The following is a 5,879-nucleotide window of genomic DNA, read 5'->3' as shown; positions in this document are numbered from 1 at the left end:
TTTTTACACTCACCCCACCAAGAAAGGGAAAAAAAAATCATGCATTAAATATGTAAAATCTTATTTTTCACAATTTTATGACTTTTAAAATAACTATTGTAAAAATTAATACATCCATCAAATGTAACAAATATTCATTTCACTTCTCAATATTTCATTTAAGTAGATATTTTATTTGAAGTACTGTAAACTTATTCCTTGAAATTGCCTAAAATCTTCAATTTAATTCTAGAAATTAAACAAATTAAAGTGAAATTCTTGAAAACATTTATTCTCTCACATTCATTTTTAATTTCAGGTACATCCCAATCATTAAAATACACAATATTCCTTTTAAACTATCATAAGCTTTCACATTGTTGATCACATAATTTGCAAGCGAGAATGGCCAAACTCAGAGAAGAAACATAACCAAATGCTCAGGATATATTGAAATACTTTGGTAAATTGCTGATAAAGTCAGAGATGACTCACATTTTATCCACACACGAGTATTATATTGAACTGTCCTCAAATGAGATGAAGTCTACTGTAAAAACTCAAGAAAACTATTTCTAAGAAAAGAACAACTAACCAAATTGATCCAAGCATGTCCCTGAAATGAAGAAGCAGGAGTGTTAAGGCAATTATAAAAGATTGCTCAACATGTAAAGTTGCAAATCAAAAACCACAAACAACTGGGTATACAATACAATTTCATGGTCTTTCTACTTCTTTTGTGCGGAGAGGTAGAAGCAGTTAAATGCCAATGATTTAAAGTTAAGATGAAAATGGAACCCAACTAACTTAATAGAGCTGAATGAACAGTGTTAGCCCATGCATCCCAGCGGATTGTTCATAGGACTATGATTCTTTCTTTGACAAACTTTTTTTTTTAACAAAAGTTTGCTTTTTAACACACACCAAACATTTTTCTTCTCTTTCCAAGTCATATCAAACATTTATTTCATCCATTAAAGGATTGCCACGTGTAATTTATCAAAAGTTTGTTAATAAAACTTTGTCGGAACATAATTTTCCTTGTTCATAAGGATCTAGATGAAAGAAAAAGTAAAATAGGTATGGAAATGGGTTCCAATGTTAATGGATGATAGAGTGTGGTAATGTATGCAAAAGTGTGCCAGTGTCTGTAAACAATTTAGCACTCAAATGCTTGTGTTGAAAGGTTAAGGTTCCTCAAGGAAATTCTTTAGACAAGATATCCAACTTGCAACCTATTTGTAAGAGAAATTTAATGTTGAAACTACAAAACAAAAAAGTCTACTCTATTGATAAGATCAGCACTGAATTATACTCTAACAAAGAGAACATTCAATTATACTCTACTAATAATAATAAGAGTTCCTTGTCGAACAAGGATGAACCCTGTATAAGACAACATTCCCAATAATCTCTGTTAAAACTTGAAAAAGATAAATGGATATAAACTCAATGACTACATAAGAAACCAGATCATCAATACAAGATTATTCACTTAAGGGTTCCCAATCAAAAAAGAGAAATGCTACCTAAATCAATAGGTTCTGTTACTTTCTTTATCAAAGGATTGAATCTACACACTATCAGACATGAAATTACCATATATGACAATCCAAATGCAAACAAATCAACAACAATGTGATTACCATTATCAAGATCAACGGGAAGCATTAAGAGCCATCATCAAGTTCTGTCCACCAGGTAGGTACGAAACATTTGGCGACTTCGCCAGCGTGGAGGCTATTTCCCTGGAGGCTTCAATCCTCCTGAGTTCAATCAGCCCCATTCCGGCTGAGGCAGTAGCGTCGGAGATCAGCTTCGCCGCGTCACTCTCTCCCTCGGCACGGATAATCGCGGCCCGCCGCTCCTGCTCCGCCTTCATCACAACGAACTTGGACCGCTCCGCCTCCTGCTGCGCCACCTGCTTCTGCTCCACCGCGCGCGAGAACTCGCTGCCGTAGGAGAGGTGCGTGATGGCGACGTCATCAAGAACAATGTTGAAATCCTTCGCGCGGCGGATGAGACTGTCGCGGACGAGAGCGGATACCTGAGAACGGTCGGTGAGGAGCTGATCAGCGTTGAACTGCGCGACGACGGCCTTGAGAACCTCGTTGCCGATGGACGGCAGAACCTTCTCATCGTACTCGAGGCCGAGGTTCTTGACAATGACGGGGAGCTTGCCGATTTCAGGACGGGAGAGGACGCGGAGTGTGAGGTTGACCATCTGAAGATCTTTGGTGCCGGAGATGGAGGAGAAGGTGTGAGGGCGCGTGCGGATGTCGAAAATGTAGGGTTTCTGAACCCACGGGATGAGAAAATGGGTTCCCTCGCCGACGGTGTCGTCGAGAATGCCCCGGAACCGGTCGAAGAGGACAGCGCGCTGGCCGCCGTCGACGGTGTACAGGGAGGAGGAGAGGGCGGTGGCCGCCGCGCCCAGGCCGAAGGCCGAGCGGGCGAGGTTAGTGAGGAACGAGACTGCGGCTTGGCTGCTACCCATTACAGAGAAGAAGGGTTTAGGGTTTTTGGTGGGTTTTCCTCTTTCTTAGATTAGCTCGATGGGTTATGGAGATGGAATTCTGGCTTGGAGAGAAAGTAATATTTAATTACTTTATAATGTATATATTTATCAAATTATCAAATATGTAAGGTAAAAAAATTATCAATGTAAGAGTAAATTAAATAAATATATATAAGAGTAACTTTAAATTTAAACATTTGTTTATCTACATTCATTCCAAATTACAAGCTTGATCCTACAATTTTCATTCGTAGTATTTTACCATAAGCTACTTAGGGAATTTCTTCACCGTTTTAAATTTTCATAAGCAGAAAATTGTCATCGTTAATATGTTTAAACACTGGACCCTAAGTTTGGAAAATATAAGTTGTAACGTAGGGATCTATTCTTCATCTGAATCGATTGGCGCTCAAATAAATTTATGGAGTATGGATCGTCATTCAAATTATGTCATACGTCCCACATCGTTGATTGTCTTTTGATCTAACAATTGAGGTTTGAAGTCATGGCTAGTTGAGGTGTCGGCTACACCGAACAGTGACCACACCCAGTCGACAGTTGAATGTCACGGTCAGTGTTGATTAATTCCACATCAAATGATGTTTGGAGTCAACAATCAAATGTCACGATCAATGCTGATCAATTCTACATCAAATGATATTTGGAGTCAATAACCGAATGGTTTCCATGTTCACAAGACTTCAATTGTTGATTATATCATTTATGCGTCAGTACAAAGTTGTATGGTAAATTTTGCCAAACGGTCATAACAACGATCAAGTAAGTGTTTATGTAATTAGGAGTTTTTGTGTTGCTTGGAAGAGTGACGGGGGCGCTAGAAGTTTCATTGTTAGATTTATCAATATGGGGAGTAGTGGACGAGGTAGCATGTTTAGTAGGAGTAACATCAATTGTATTGGATGAATTATTCAAAAGAGGGGATGTATTAATGTCGAGATCATGAAACATGTCATCATAATTGTGATTGTAATGATGTGGAACAAAAAGAGATAAAGAGTTGTGTGATTTATAAATGTTTTTGTAAGGAAAATCATGTTCATGAAAGACAATGTTACGAGACACGCCAATCTTATGAGTAGTGAGATTGAGGAAGAAATAACCTTTTGTGATGGGTGTAGAAATACATGTTGCCATCTTTGAGAGATAAAGAAACTAGAGAACATGTTAAAAGAAATGCTCTAATCTAAGGTACTACTCACTTAAACAAAAATTATCCACTAAATGGGTTTGAATGAACCTAAACAAAAGTTATTTGAAGAATTATAGTTTGAGTAAGAATGAAGGATACTTGAATAACATGAGTGAGAGAAAAATTGCTTAAGTTAGAGTCATAATACTAAAGCAAAAGGATTTAGGTTTATTAGGGTAACATGGACATATTAAAGCAACATAGTTTTTTTTATATATAATTTATAGTTTTTTAAATATCTTTCTCTTTCATTATTTTATCTCTAGCTCTTAAGATTCTCAAAATCATATGACATTTACCTATAGCTAGATTGTACCGTCCTAGTCGTTCAAGGCCCGACCTGATTCATGAAAGTCTATGAGCCTAGGAATTTGGGCCTAATTGATATTTTATTAAGATATTTTTTATATGAGATATTTTGGGTCAGTCGATTATGATATTTGTAACTGTTTTGCCTATAAATAAGAAATTAACCCTCAAGGCCAAGGGAAAGATTTTTTGGCTTCAGTGTACTCTTTATTGTACGTTAAAGGTTTTTATAATTTTTGTCTTCGGTAAAAATATTCAATTTTTTGCTGCAACAGTACACAAAATTTTTTACTCTTGCTAGATACCTAATCGGTTTAAATATCTTTCTCTTTCATAATTTTATTTCTAGCTCTTAAGATTCTCAAAATCATATAACATTTACCTATAGCTAGATATATCAAATACAATATTTATAATGTTTTTACCTAATTATTCATAACAAAAAAATTTGTGAGTTTGAATCTACTTTGAATAAAAAGGAAAAAAGTTGAAGAAAATATATCGGAAAAATTCAAACATTTTGCAATGTTTTAAGTTTGAGGTGATATGACAGTCTTTGAACTGATTTGCTCATAATTCTTTAGTGTCGAATCTCCTTAATGTATCATTTCAAAAGATTCAATCATTCTAATCTTATATCTTACAAGGATATTTCTTGTAATCAATTCAAATAAATAGTATATTAGCAGAAAAAAATATTTATTACTACCATTAATAACAATTTAAATTAGTAAAATGATTTATCATATGTTTAGTATGGTTTATTTTCTTTTATAATACGAGTCACCTATACATTTTTATTTCAATGTTCTTAATTCCATAATGTGATTTCCACATTTTTCTTTTCCATTATATAATACATTTTGATATACGGTCAAATAATTCTTGATAACTTTGATTTAAAATTTGTATTTTACTTTTTAATAAAGATAATGACATTTCAACCCAATTTTCAATTTACCACTTTGATTTAATATGGATGTGTTAGTCTCGTATAGATTATGAGACTAGGGTTGTCTTTGTACCTCATGGTATAAAGGCCTTTAAGAATTAGAAACTAGTTAAGTTTTTATAGGTGAGGTGTCTATATTATTATTTATGCATGATTATTCATTTTTAAGCTCATCTTTTTTATTTGTGTTTGGCGATAGTTGTGTGACTTGTCACACGAGACCAAATATTATTTTAGGTGATGATGGCATGAGATAAAGACAAAGTGAAGGGCTAATTGTCGAGAAATTTTGCTAAAGAAACATGTTTGCATTAATTTGATGTTTTACTTTAAAATTAGTTTTGAATTTCAATGATGAAATAAAATATTTGAGACTTATGGTTTTACTTTATTATAAATGACTCAATTAAGTTTTAATTATAAGTGATTCGACTTATGATAAAAAGTAAGTTAAAAAAGTATGTCAAAATATCATTTTAATAATTCATTATTGATATTTAGAAATCTAGAAAAATTGTATTTACAATTAAACAAATTAGTTTATAATATCATAAGTTAATATTAAAATAATTTCTTTTTTATTTATTGATAGTTTGATCTTTTAATGACAAAATAATTCCACGAAACTCAAAAGTATACCAATCTTAAAACCTAAGATAAATATGCTTTTTCTAGGACTAAATTAATCTCGATTCCAATATTAAATAATGAAGTTGGTTAAAGTATTTACTGAAATATTAAATTTGATTTTTGAATTTTTTTATGAAAACAAAAATAATTAAGAAAAAAATAATAATAAGTATTCACGGTTTGTATGCAATCTTTGGAAAAAGAATATTCAGTTAAATTTTGGTGTCAAAATTTGTGGTCAATCGCTTGCTTGCGCTAAATCGAGTCAATGGTTTTGCCCC

The 5,879-nt window shown here is 33.3% G+C and overlaps 1 pseudogene across 1 annotated transcript; it reads right to left on the bottom strand.

Annotated features, from left to right (window-relative positions):
- Positions 1-408: 408 nt before the first annotated feature.
- On the bottom strand, positions 409-2,553 carry LOC114194731 (prohibitin-3, mitochondrial pseudogene; annotated as a pseudogene). The gene is made up of 2 exons (XR_014993294.1): positions 1,626-2,553; positions 409-595 (listed from the first exon to the last, which is right to left on the bottom strand). The product of XR_014993294.1 is annotated as a prohibitin-3, mitochondrial pseudogene (transcript).
- Between the last annotated feature and the right edge of the window lie 3,326 nt (positions 2,554-5,879).

This window comes from Vigna unguiculata, chromosome 1 (genome assembly GCF_037176805.1).
Source record: "Vigna unguiculata cultivar grain cowpea cultivar isolate G323 ecotype 2 chromosome 1, ASM3717680v1, whole genome shotgun sequence".
In the NCBI taxonomy this organism is placed as follows: Eukaryota; Viridiplantae; Streptophyta; class Magnoliopsida; order Fabales; family Fabaceae; genus Vigna; species Vigna unguiculata.
The sequence above is the reverse complement of the archived record's forward strand: the minus strand, read 5'-3'. Positions and strand labels throughout refer to the sequence as shown.